The sequence below is a fragment of the Alligator mississippiensis genome, chromosome 4, assembly GCF_030867095.1.
Source record: "Alligator mississippiensis isolate rAllMis1 chromosome 4, rAllMis1, whole genome shotgun sequence".
Classification (NCBI taxonomy): Eukaryota; Metazoa; Chordata; order Crocodylia; family Alligatoridae; genus Alligator; species Alligator mississippiensis.
This window is the reverse complement of record NC_081827.1, coordinates 119,131,440-119,145,351: the sequence shown is the minus strand read 5'-3', so window position 1 is coordinate 119,145,351 and position 13,912 is coordinate 119,131,440. Positions and strand designations below refer to the sequence as shown.

The 13,912-nt window shown below is 43.3% G+C and overlaps 1 protein-coding gene across 6 annotated transcripts in view; it reads right to left on the bottom strand.

Moving 5' to 3' along the window:
• CALD1 (caldesmon 1) overlaps positions 1-13,912 on the bottom strand; it is a 367,827-nt gene that overhangs the window by 279,563 nt on the left and 74,352 nt on the right. For 2 of the 6 annotated variants that reach the window (XM_019489435.2, XM_014609318.3), the window contains exon 1: positions 12,978-13,216. The exons of 1 other annotated variant lie outside the window; for it this stretch is intronic. The gene's annotated coding sequence lies outside the window, so the exon portion shown is untranslated. Of the gene's footprint in view, positions 1-12,977; positions 13,217-13,912 lie in introns of those variants that run through there. 3 more of the 6 variants (XM_014609331.3, XM_014609341.3, XM_019489436.2) reach the window with 3 other exon arrangements.

Below are 13,912 nucleotides of genomic sequence, written 5' to 3'. Positions count from 1 at the left end.
CACACAAGCATCCCACTGAAATCAATGAAGTCCCTATTTGGGATGCAAGCCAAGGTCCACATATGCCAACGGGAGCCTGTCCACTGATGCCTTTCCATTGACTTCAAGGGGCACTGGAAAGAGAAAAGTAATTTGCTCAGATTATAATGCTTTTTCCAGTTCATCACACCAAACTTCAAACTTGACTGCTTTGTTTGACTGTATTTTGTCATATAAATCAGATTCACAACCTGTCACCAACTCAATCTGCTCATTATAAGAAACACATATTTCCTAAACTTTTAGTACGTTCTCCTTGGCTTTTGTTTTAACAACATGGAAAGCCCACCTTATCATTCTGTCCAACCAATCCTTTTAACTTTTTTGTTGGCTACAAGTTGCTTCCAAGCCCTCATTTCACATCCAGTCTAGAATGTGAATGAAAAATATATGTTTTTAAAAATTCAGCATTTCCCGTGGCTGGCTTGTGGGATTGTTCAGACAGATGTTTGAGGAATGACACACTCAATTTTTATTTGGTGAGAGGTGCTCTCAAAGTCTCTTTTGGAAGAAAACTGATTACAAACTTTCAATTTGTTTATAAAAAAGATGTCCATTGGTGCCATCCTCCAACTCCTGTTTGTGCAAATTAAAAAAGAAGAAGAAACCCCACAAAATGTGGTCTAACTAGCAGTTGTTAAAGAAGAGAGCCCACAGTCAATAGGAAAGGGAAGATCTGTGTTAGGAACTGACTCACAGTGACAGTTTCATGATCAAACAAGCAGAGGAACACTTAATTTAAGCCTTCACATGCACTAAAGTCATCTGAGCAACTGATGAAGTGAGCTCAGGTTCATGAAAGCTTATGCATCTGATTTAGTTAGTCCCTGAGATGCATCTCTACCCTGCCTTCTGCCTGACTTCAGACTAAAACAACTAACTACAGCTCTCTACAAAAATGTTTTGTTAAAAAAATTAACTCACCTGAGAAATTTGTATTATTTAGTGTCTCTTTATAAGTAGAAATATGAATAAATAACTTTATATCCTACATTTGGGTCTTGGAAGACTGAGAAGAGAGCACACTGAAACAAATATATTTTTAGTCAACCATTAGTCCTTGCTATATTTGTTGTTTCAAGGAGTCATTTAAGAACCTGGAATAACACAGAACCTGCTCTTCTCATAGTTAGTCCATTTCTATATAGTGGAAATTGAGGAGATACTCTGTCATTTTGGACTCCTACTGGACACATTAGAATCTTGTTGATAAACACATGCACCAGTACCAAGTTACTAAATACCCTTCGGGTTTAGGTGACAAAGGGTGTTGTTTTATTGGCACTCCTGTAGAACCTCACTAGATATGCCTAATCAAGGATGTAGCTGTATATGAAGAATGATCATGTGATGCCTTCTCAAAATTGCTAGACCATTTTATTGAAAAACTCTAGACGTGCAATCTAAAAGCAAACCTCCTCCCAACAAAAAAGCGACTTTAGAAGAGAATGGAAAAGCCAGTTCCTATTGCAAAAAAAATGATACTCTTGCTAAAATTCAGAGGTAACCACAGAAGCATTTGCGTGTGGACACAAAATTATCCATTTGTACTTAGTTGTGTTTCCTTTTAAGCAGGCTTTACACCACTTTGAGAGTAAAACTTGTATTGCTCCTGCCTGTGCTGTACCTCTCTTTTGCTGAATGGAATAACTAGGGGCAGATTATGACTACATTTATGCCATTTTAAATTACTTTAATCCATTACAAGTTACTGGACTCAACACAAGAATAACTAGATGAAATACATTTTAAAATGTGTGTCTTATGTAGGTCAGACCATGATCTAATCAATCCTTCTGACTGTACGAGACCTATGACTTTATATCAATGTCACTTGGACAAGGTAGCTGGCGTGTGCTTTCCAAATCAATCAATATGACACAAAAAAGTTTAGATTTCTAACATATTTACTTATTTTAAACAACCTAGGAATTCTCATAACAGGAAGCAGACCCAATATAGTTGCACAGTGTAGCAATCTTCTAATCATTCTTCCTGTGGAACACAAATGCAATTGTATACTGGTTTTACTATTTTCTGTCCGGTATTTTTAAATGGCCAAAAGAAAAAATACTACCCCATAGCAAAATAAACTGCAGTGGAAAAAGATAAACACACACGTGCTCAGATGGCTTAGCATGTTAATGTGCCTGTGTAGGGTTTCACTATAGGAAGTGGGTAGGACTGGGGGGAAAATCTTTCCCTCCAGGTTGTGGATCACCAGATGAGCCATTCTCCAGCCACTATTAAAGCACTAGGCAGAGAGAGAGTTTTGGTCAGGGTATTTGTGTGCAGTGATGTCTTCCTATTCCAAAAGTCTTCTTTTGGGTAGGGGGTATCTGAGAGAGAGACAGAGAACACATGCAAGGGGTGATGTTCTCCCTCACCCCTTCATGCAAGAACTCCCTAGAGCCTTCTGCTATTTTAAAACTGGGATTATCATAATTTTACTATAATCAATGCCTTTCACAAGGTGAAGGTAGGATTGGCTGGTCCAGGTATTCAATGGATCGGTGCTATTTTACATCAGCTAAAGTCAGTGGAACTTGTGCTAAGGATCTGTTGGGGCGTTTTAAACCTGCAGTGCACAAGCACTGTGGTTGTAATTTATGTGTGTTTAAATATAAGAACAAAAACTGGTAACAAAGGTTTTAATGCATCTCAGTAAAGGAAATTAGTATTCAGTTGCTTTTCCTTTTTACTGTAACAAGCTATTGCTCCTAGAGGCTAGGGTCTGAAGTTACATATAAACTGGTTTAAGTGATCAGAAACTGGTTTAAACCTGTAACAGAACAGCAGCTCAGTGCATATAAACCAGTTTTAAAATGGCCAAAACCAGTTTGAGATAAACCTGGTTGAGTGTAGTCTCAGACTTAACTGATTGAGGTCAAACCAGTTTGTGGAACTTGTGTTCCAGACCCTTTCCTGGTTTTAGTTAAATCAGAGTCCTCCAGCATCCCAGCATGCTCTGCAGCCCTGGGCTAGGCTGGGCTCTCTGTTCCTTCCAAGCAGGGTTGGCCCCATCCCTCTCCTCCCTAGCTGGAGCATTATTACTGCTCTGACTGGCTGAGAAAGGGATGGGGGTGGGAAACCCTGCTCTGGAGTGCTGCCAGGTCTGCCTGGCAAGGGGGCAGAAGCCCTTGCCAGGCATCCCCAGCCCCGCACTCCCATCACTACTCCAGCAGCAGGAGTGAGGGCAGGGCCAGACCCTGGTAGCCTAAGAGGAAGCGGATAACTAATCTCCCCATTGTGGTGGGGTGTGGGGGAGGGGGCAGTGTGGACATAGGCAACACGTGGGGAGGCACAGGGGGGCATGTGCCCCCCTGAGATTGGCCGCTGCCGAAGCCACTGCCAGTTCCTGCATGCGGCTGCCGCCTCCACTCCTGTCCTCACCAATGCAGCCATGAGTGGCAGCGAGCAGGCAGTCCCCACTCACTGCCACTGCCAGCACAGACAGCAGCTGTAGGCAGTCCCCGCCTGCTGCCCATTGCTTGCCACCCCCCTCTAGCAGCTGACACTTCCAGCAGTAGCTGTGGGTGGTCCCCACTTGCCACAATGGTGCCCCCCCCCAATCATAGGAGGCACCAGTCATTCATGTGGGCACCTATAGGTTCTGCTTGTGCACCCAGGGCTGTCCCAGGTCTGCAGTGGCCAGAAGTCAGTAGCCTGAGGGGAAGGGGAGATTTAATCCCCACCCTGCCCCCATTGCAGGCAGCAGCAGCAGGGGCACCAACATGGCACCCTGAGCTGAGTCCCTCTGAGGACCAGCCAGCCACAGGGAGGGTGTGGGGAGGGGGGATGTGACCTGGCTGCAGTAGGAGAGCCGAGGCTAGTTACAGAGCCCAACTAACTGCTGCCTCCCACTGTGGCAGTGTGGCCCAGCTGGGATGGCCCAGGGGGCAGGGGGCAGTGCCCGCCGCCTCCCACCCCACATAGGGGCCGCAGTTCTCAGGCAGGCTGCAGCTACCGCGTGGCTCCCTCCCTCTCCCAGAAGTGGCAGTGGTAGCAGAGTGAACTATCACAGCAGGCAGAGGCGAGGCACCTGTCACCTGTTCCTTGCTCACGGCAGCAACATCAGGTGCTCAGGCAGGCTGCTGCAGGCCAGTGGCAGGGGCAGCGATGGATGGAGGCAATGGACCGCCACAGCCCCATCCATCCCAGCCCCACAGTTCAAGAGCATAGGCAGCAACTGGCCCATGGCAACCTGCCCATCCCTCTCCTGCCAGTGGTAGCAGACCAAACCGTCATGGCAGGCGGAGGTGAGACACCTGTCACCTGCTGCCTGCTCACAGCAGCAGCAGGCACTCAGGGCAGGCTGCTGTGGGCCAGTTGTTGCCTACACCCCTAGGATGTGGGACCAGGCCAGACCAGGCTGTGACAGTCCACTGACTCCCCCCACTACTACCCACACCCCTGGCCTACAGCAGCTCACCCTGAGTACCCGGCTCAACCAAGAGATGGCGTAGGGAGCAGGGAGCCACACTGCAGCTGCAGCCCGCCTGCAAACTGCAGCCCCTACGTAGGGCTGGAGGAGGGAACTGGTAGGCAACCCCTGCCCCCTGGGGCCACCCCAGCACAGGCCACACTGCCACAGGAGAAGGCAGAAATAAGTCAGGCTCTGTAACTAGCTTCAGCTCTCCTCCTCCCCCACTGCAGCCAGGTCACATCACTCCTCCCTGCCACTTCCCTGTGGCTTACTGACAGCTCCTCTGAGGGATTCAGCCCAGGGCACTGTGTCAGTGTCCCCACCACTGCTGCCTGCAATGAGAGGATTAAGCCCCCTGCTTCCCTTCAAGCTACTGCTACCAGCCAGTGAGTGAGTGAAGGTAGAGGGCCTGGGGACCCCTGCCAGTGGCTGCTTCCCCCCTCCCCCTCTAGGCAGACCCCAGTTGAGGTCCCTGCAGGCCAGGGTGGGAGTTTAAACCCCTCCCCAATCATACACAGGCCTGCCTGGACCTGGCCACAACCCTTCCCTCAGCTCAGCTTCCTTCCAGCTGAGGGCTCACTCTAGCGGCCCCCCCCCCCCCCCCGCCGCCCCCGGCTTCTGGCCTGAGCCACTGTAGGCATGTGCCTGCATTTCCAGAGTCAAAAGTAAATGTCTATTCACTTACAAATTGGTTCAATCTACACAGGTTAGACTAACCCAGAAAGATTGAATTAATTCAGGCTTTGGTTTTTTTAATGTCTGTCCCTAACCAAAGAGTTATCTCTTGTTTGTATAGTATGTCCAGTAAGTAAGCCATTTACTATTGTGGTTACAGTGAATGAAGCTCAGACCTTTTCCATATATGGCAGGGCCTTTTAATCTCTGGACAACAAATGAGCAATGGAATTTTACATGGTCTTTGGTTTTGCGGTGCCCTCTCTTGCACAAAATATTGTTTTCTAATGAAAAATTATTTACAGAACTGCGGATATTTTAAACTGAGTTTTTGCAAAGATCATCAATCCTTAACATACATGAATTGCAGATACTTTTGGCCAGATATTGAATTCAGTTACTCCAACACCAATCGCAAGTAACTCACCTGGATCAGAGTTACTCCAGAATTACTGAGATCAGAATTGGGCCCACTGAACTTGCTCCATTGTAAATTAAATGAAAACGAGAACAGAATCAAGCTAAATGGTGAGCAGAACATGACTTGCTTGGCCAAACTGTGCTCTTATTTACACCAAACCTGAGATGTAAATTAACTTAATTGATGGCAGAATATGCCCAATTGTTGGGTTCCGAGTTGAGCTGCTTGTATCAAAGTATACATCAGCCAGAAAAAATACAGGGCTACTGCTCAACTGGCTCACTAACTAACTTTATTCATATTTATAGCAATTAAAATTATATATTTCAAACTGAATTAGAAGGACTTAAATTGCAAGAAACAGCTGTAGCTTATCAGAGGTAAATAAAACCCCTCATTTTCATGGCAGGGGTGTGGCTATATTAACAGAACTACATTTTTCTCTCAGAGCTGTTCAGAGAATTCAAATTCTCAGATTTTGCCCTCTTCATCTGTGTAACTCCTCTCTCCACCTACAAACAATGTGGAGTTCAGATTGTCCTGAAACCCCACATGGAAGAATTTTTACACATGCCAGAAGCTGTCTTTTGATTTCAAGCTATCAGCTCAAAATCAAAAGACAACTAAGTAAGAGTTGACCAGCTAAGTAAGAGCTGACCAGGTTCTTTCTTTACATCTGAAAAAATAACCAGATCCCTTTTTGAGATTTGCAGACAAGTCCCACAAACTTTTCTTTAACTAAGTAAGAACAAGGGTCTAAATTCTGTCCTAAGCTTAAAATCAACTGCTTTTGCTACTAAATAGGTTTTCATACCCTAGATCCCCAGAGGAAAGGGAGAAGAAAGATCATCACTAGCTCATTATGGGTGAACAAAGAAGAATCTCTAGCCTTGGCTCTTTCTACAGCTAACCACAGGGGCCTGAAGAGAGGCTGTTCTTGCTGTAGCTGCCCCTAACATAAAATAAAAATACAGCTTTTCCAAAGAACACCAACCAGCAGCTGGTGTCCACTCGAACTGCAAGGAATGCCCTGACTTGTGGGTTGTAGAGAAGGGGATGGTTTGTAGGGAAAGCCATGAAGTGGGAAAGCCATTTCACTGTAACCAGATCCCCCATCCAAAGGTGGGAGAGAAATTTGGAAACAGCAGAGTTACACACCCAGTGGTGTTTACAATTAGCAAAGGACAAGACACGCCTGATTGCAAAAGGTTTTACCAGAGCAAAGAATTATTTGGAAGACTATCAAATACGCTTGATATGTAAAGGAACGTAAGTGCCATCCTGGATCGGACCAGTGATCCATATACTCCAGTACCTTGCCTCTGGCAGCTGCCAAAACCAGTTGCCTCAGAAGAAAGCCTATAGTAACGGGAGCCAACCTTTTGGCAGACATGCCACAAATTATGCCCTGGGTGCCACTCTGATCTCCTTCCGCTGCCTGATCTGTTGCTGTGCTTTGTGCTCCCTGCCCTATCTCCCACTATGTTCTCTGCTCCCTCCCTCATCTGCTGTGCTCCACACACATAGGCCGCCCATGCCACTTCTGGTATACATGCCACAGGTTGGCCACCCTTCATCTACAGCAAATGTTTCTTCCTCTGTCCATAAATTAGAGAATCATTCCAAGCCCAGTACCCCTTGGCAAACCCATGAAAGTTATGGGTATTATATTAGTAATGAATGCTGTTTCCCCTGGACTAGAGCACTGTCCCCAGTTATATAAAGTTAAAAAGCAAATTTTGGATTCAGCTTTCTGTGTTTCTTAAGTTTAAATATCTGGTTTCTTTAAGGGTGTGTGTGTGCATATGCGTGCGTGAAATCAAGTTGCTGTGGTGCATTTAACAACAACTATCTATTTCTTTTCTCTCTCTCTCTCTCTCTCTCTCTCTCTCTCTTTCTGTTGGTTTATGAGGATGCTCTCTGGAATAGATTCAGGCACAGAGTCTTCAGGGAAAAACAGTACCCTTACAAATCTATTTATAAGACATCTATGAGCTAAACTTCCAGTAATATATTTTTCTATTTAAGGCTATCAACCAAAAAAAAAGTGTGAATACATGGGTTCCTCATTGTTTCACACCCACTGAAACATGTCTCGAGGGAAACTTTATTTGTATTCTGTATACACAAAGTGAATAAATATGCAATGAAGTTTCCACTGCGTGAAATCCTTTCCAAGTACGGTATTTTCCCATTGTAGCCTGTCCTGGCTGCCAGGGTTCTGCTCTCAAGTGCTCTTATCAATGCGATTTGACAAGCAGATTGTTCAGCAGTTTGTTTAAAAACTGGTTTATCTTCCAAGTGTTTATGCCACCACTTCAGTGATGTAAAAAAATAATTATAATAAATCCTCTCCCCCATACAGTACTAAATTTTGGAACGTGCATGTAACATCACAAATCTGCGTGAGCATTCAAGCTTGCACATGCAACAGCAGTAGCAAATGCAACACACATGTAATTCTGAAAACTTAAGCCAACAACGCTAGTGTAAATTCCAGTTGAACGTTTTTTAGCTGATTGCTAGTGCTTCTGCTTTGTTTTACAACAACAAAGATGCTCTTTGGGACAACTGATTCCTCCAACAGCAGCCATGAGAGACCAGCTGAAGTCTTACTGGAGTCCACTGGACTTGCCACTAAGGAAAATGTGAGAGCATATATAGTGATTAAAAAGGAACCTAACAAAATAGGAATTAACACTATCAATTTTGGCCTTGCATTCCAGAATCTCAGAGTACCTTACAAATATTAAGGAACTAAATCTCAATGCTGTCAGGAACTAACACTCAGATACTGTAAAATAAAGAAACTGAGGCACAGATAAATTAAATGGCTCATGGGATACTTGTGGCAAATCTTGGAAGAGAACCCACTTCTCCCAACCGTTTCTCTCGTACCTTAAGAAAAAGACTGTTCCACCCATCAAGGGAAATTGTTTCTTTAACTGTTGATTTTGATATACTGAGGTGGAGGAAAGGACAGTAGAGAAAGATTCAAACCCGGTCTGATCCTCCAATACAGCTGGTAGCGTGAGCTGGGAGATGAAAGTTTGAATGGACATGGAGAATGAATCCCTCACATGCCCTTACAGATAGGTGAAGACGTTTTGGAAAAGCATTGCTATTGCTGTTATACTAGCTCTGCAGATCAGTTTTGGCTGCTAGTACTGTCACTCCCCTGCACTAAACTCACTTCCAAAAACATGTATTAAAAAGATGAAGAATTACTGAAAATCAAATCAAGTGACATCCAAGATGATAATTGTCTATGCATATACCCATACTTTCCTGTAAAAGTTTTACATACTCCACCCTGCTTGCATTTTCTTTAAGAAAAAAGCTTTTTAAAAAGTTCTTTAAAAAACCACACATTCATGAGAATATGCCAAGCATTCTCGTCCACCAGCTACCCATTAGCTCTCCAAAGAAAGTTGAAAAGAAAGTTACATAGTTCAACAGTCGCACAACCTCAGTGACCTCAATGTTTCATCCAGAAAGGTCAAATATAATCTGATCTTCAGATGCCTTTGAGTTGAATTTTAGTTTCAGCTGAGTCCTTTTCAAACCATGTTGAAGCACACAATGGTCACCATTGCACAAAATGACTAGCAGAAAGCATATGACAGTATGCATATTGCAAGCAATGCAGCTAGGCCTAATAGCCATGCATTAGTGCATTGTGGGGGGAAAAAAAGGATTTCCTTTTAAAATAACCAGAAGCTCAGTACTCATATACAAGCCTACCTGTGCCCATGAGCATGAAAAGAATTTTAGTAAGAAAGCCATTGTTACAAGTTTTCATGGGATTATTGCAAAGTACAGGCAATTTTTAAGGGACAAAAATTATCCTGCACAGTGACTAACATACTCTGTACAATCACCAGCCCACCTGCCTCAGGGATTGTGCACTTGGAGACCAATCCTGCAACCCCTTAGTACAGAAACTGCCTTTCAAGGCAATGAAAGGTTTGTAAGCTTAGACCCAAGACATGAAAGTTACTTTTTTGCTTTTTCCCCCTATGGCTTCCCTCTGGATCTCATGGGATTTGAAGCAGGTACAGCAGAGTTATAGTTAACACTGCTTTCAGACTCATGCTCCCTCTCCTTGCGCATGCTGTTCACATTTTTCTTTTACCTCTTTGCTCTTATACAGTAATTAAATGTAGTGGGTCAAATCCTCAGCCAGTGTAAATCAGCCTGATTCCACTGACTTCTTTGGAAGTAGGTCAACTTACACAAGCTGAAGTCCTGGCGTCCTGGCCCAGGACAAATGATAGCCCTGGTAACCACAAAAAGTGTTAAGTGGAAACAACTGAGAAAGAACAGCATCATATGCAGTCCTAGAGCATTAAAATGCCATTGAGAAGGGAATCCTACAGGAACTCAGTACTACGCACTGGAATTCTTCCTGCTGTGCAACAAATCCCTCACAGGACACAAGTGGAACTTTAAAACCCCAAGACAGTCAAGAGCTACTGTCATGTGGAAAACAAGCCATGCATCGTGCAGAGCAGTACAAGCTAAGCCATCTCTACTGTGTCCCTAGTGCACTCCCACATGTCATGAGGATGTCCATTAGACAGGTGAGCCATTGAGATGCTGCCAGTTGTACCACATTTCTTTCTCAGGTATACAATCCACTGAAGAAGAAGAAAAAAAAAAGGCGAGGAGTATGTATGAGAGAGCATCGAGGTTGTCATCTCTTTTACTGTCATCTTGTGCCTGTTGGCATCCAAGTAAGCCCCTGTTCATTGCACCAGCAACTGAGAAGAGTACCATCCTGTAGTTCTGGTCTGATACACTATATTGTGCATTTAGCCTTCAGTGCTCACTGCCGTGCTTGGACACCAGGATTTGTGATGGGAATACAGTGAGCAAAGCTACTCCAGTTGCATGTGGAGAGACATAGCAGCAATGCCACAGGTGCGGCTGCCAACCTGTTCTAATGGCACTGACATGCATCTCTATGCCACAGAGACATTCTCCACAAAAAAAGCTGATTGCTGCTCCACTGCCCTACTCTCAGGGCTCACTGCTGGCTCTTGGAAGTCACCGATTCTTTCACTAGTCAATACCACGAGTACCACCATTACCACTGTCTTCCCTCATGTTCTTACCTGAACATTGGAACCTTTCAACTATGCTGAAGTGGCGCTATAAGAAATACATAACACTGCTGTCTGACTTTGCACTGGGAGAAAATGCTGCTGGTCAATGCCCCTCCTGCAGTCGCTGCACATGATCCAGGAAAAGTGGCACTACAAAACACAGCATTGCTATTTTAGTATAATTTATTTGCATCCTTTTCCCCTCTATGTCATACTGCATGAAAGGTAATTTTACTGCCTGCCTCTTCCAATCCAACTAATGTTTCACAATGATATTGATCTGCTGCATTGTTCTACAACAGAAGTGGGAAAATGTATCCATTCCTTATCATGTTCAGCCTTGAGACAGTGTTGCAAGAGTAGAAGATAGCAAGAAAGCCCTTCATCCTCCCAATAGGCTTTTACAGTGCTCATTCTTAAAGTGAATTCATATATGGCAAGGTTGTACTCTGCATGCCTGATCCCGCCTTCGTTAATGATGGGATTGATTTCACCAAGGCTAATCCTGTGAATGAAAGCAATGGAATTGATCCCTTTGTCATTTCATGCGGCAACAAAGGGAAGTTTTCAGGAAATAAAAATGACTTTAGTTTGCCTCCTATTCTCAGGCTAGCCATCCAGTATTTCTCTAACTGCTTTCATGACAGCTAGATACCAGACCTTAGTTTCATATACAGGTTTTATTGAATAAACGACCACCTTCATTAGACAGCCATGTAAAGAAAGAGAGACCTATAACTTCCCTCATTCAAAATAGCTCTGGTCTGCCTTTGTAAAGACCACTTCCATTCAGCAAGTGATTTTATAACTTCCTTGAATTGATCATGCACAATTTGCCATTTTCATCAAGAAAAACCCATTTTGGTCATACAAAAGGACTGAAATTTCAGGATCCTGACATATTTTCCAGTCCAAAAATGACAAATGCTGTCATACAAATGAATTCTATGTAGACACGAGTAAGCACACACCAGCCTCTGAATATATTTAATTAATTTGAAAAAGAAAAGGCGCTGATCTCAGATGTATTTAACTTATTATACTAGTAAATTAATCTGAAGTAGGCTATTTGAAAGAGACCAACTCCAATAAATATGCACCTTGGGCAACACCCCTGTTTCTTCCAGCTCTTTCCGGTTTTCTACCAGGGAGAGGAAAGGGAAGAAAAGAAACTTTCCCAAATACATAGTCAGAAAAAAATCACAAATTCAAAAAGCAAATGTTGTAAAAGTAATTTTTTTTAGAATCTCTCTCCTCCATCCTTGCAAAAAAACTAAACAAAATGTGTGTATGAGAGTAATCACTTCTAGTAAATCTGTGCATTTGTTCAGGGGTTATATAGTCTGTCTGTCTCTCTTCCCCCTAGCACCATTCTACATCTAATCTCTCCCTTGGTCCCAGTCTATCATCATTGCCTATGAGGAAAATATCACTACCATTAGCATCAGGCATGCCCAGCACTTTAGAACTGTCTGAGCATGTCAAAGGAACTTGTAATAAAAATCTGCTCCCTCTTTTTTTGGAATAGCAGTCTGCCTGACATACACGTACTGATACATGAAAAGCTCCAGTACCACCCATGAGCACTTTCCCCTTCTTTTTAACTGGAAAGACAGCTTCGTAAGATACATCATGGCAATACGCTGCCATCTGAAAACAAATACGGATGCAGTCTACTGTCAACAATACTTTTATGAAAGACTGCCATGACAGACATGTTTCAGCAAATATCAGATCAATTACATTAACCAAAGCTTCGCTAGATCCATATCAGTTGCACCTTCTTCATTGCCTGCCCCCACTTTAGAGTTGCCTGCCCCCACTAATAGCTCAGAGCTTAGGTTGCAAAATAAAAAGCAAGGCAGTCAGTTAATATACAAAATCTTTTATTTCAATCCCTCCTTCAAATGCACATTGAAGAAAACATGAACAGCTTACTGTTCCCTGGGCAAGTCTTCCCTAGGATCCCACACTGCTTGGTTGTAACAAATGGTGACCCATTGGGCTTCTTCCCCTTTCCCCCTTCCCCCTTCCAAACAATGGGATAACCTGCACAAAAGCCTTCCCATTTTGTCCATGGGTCAATCTATGGGAATCATGCACCTCCTTTAAGAATTAAATCCAAAATCATCTCTCACTCATTGGTTCACAGTAAAGGGGAAAAGGCAAGGGGAAAAAAGTAGCAGGCACTCAAGCAGATTTTTCACTGCTCTTTAGATTTAACATGCCATTTAATCTCTATCTAGAATACAAATGCAGTCAGATCACATCAGATCACTACAAAAAAAAATGTATCTTAATCCCTTACCTCTGCAGCTGAAAAGTTTTCAACTAGTCGGAAGGAAATGAATTACTGGCTGCTTAGGCAGGAGCACAGCAAGAAAGGCACACAAGCTGCCTAACACACAGCCCTATTCAATAAAACTACAGACTTTCCTTGGCCCCTCCCAAAAGTCAATGCTAAGTGAATACATATCCCTTATGTTTACAATTGGCAGCCAGTGGTATGCATTGTCCTCAATTTATTCTAATAAACAGCCAATGACTATGCTTAAGTCAAGGTGGGTTCAGCCTGCCTGCAGAGATGCCTGTCATTCCCTAGGCATGCTCAGGAAGCCACTCATCAGAAAACCAAGACCTAAAAAGCTCCGAAAATTCATGCAAGCTGCCAAAACTGTCTTGCTACATGCCCTTTTTTGGTTATCCTTAGCAGGGCCTCTGAAAGTAAATCCTCTGTCAGGAACAATCATAAGAAATGTTAATCTTAGAGAAAGAGGCTATCTTGTTGAACACAAATGGAGCTTAAAAAAGGAAATGTACTGAAAGGAAAAGGGACACAGTAAACATATTTACTTTTTACATCCTTTTAAAAACAAATAAAAAAGCATATTTGCCAGATCTGGCTTCATTGTATTTTTTAATGAATACCAGGTGTATGAAAGGAAATCAAACTGATTGGTTTTAAAAATTTTGATTCTGCAGGAAGACAGACAATATGAAAGGAGCATGAAAGTTGAATTTGGCAGCCTTTAGACCCAGTCTGCATTTCAAATAGCACTGAAAAGTAACATACAGAATTGTTCATATCCGTAAAAATATTTTAAAAATCTACTGAAAGCTGTGACATACAGTGATGTTCCCTAAAGATGTGGATGAGTTCAGGGAAACAGATTCCATGAATAGGTGTATAGCTAGCCTGTACAGTCTGAACAGCACTTTTTACTAACTTATTTTTCCTTTAAC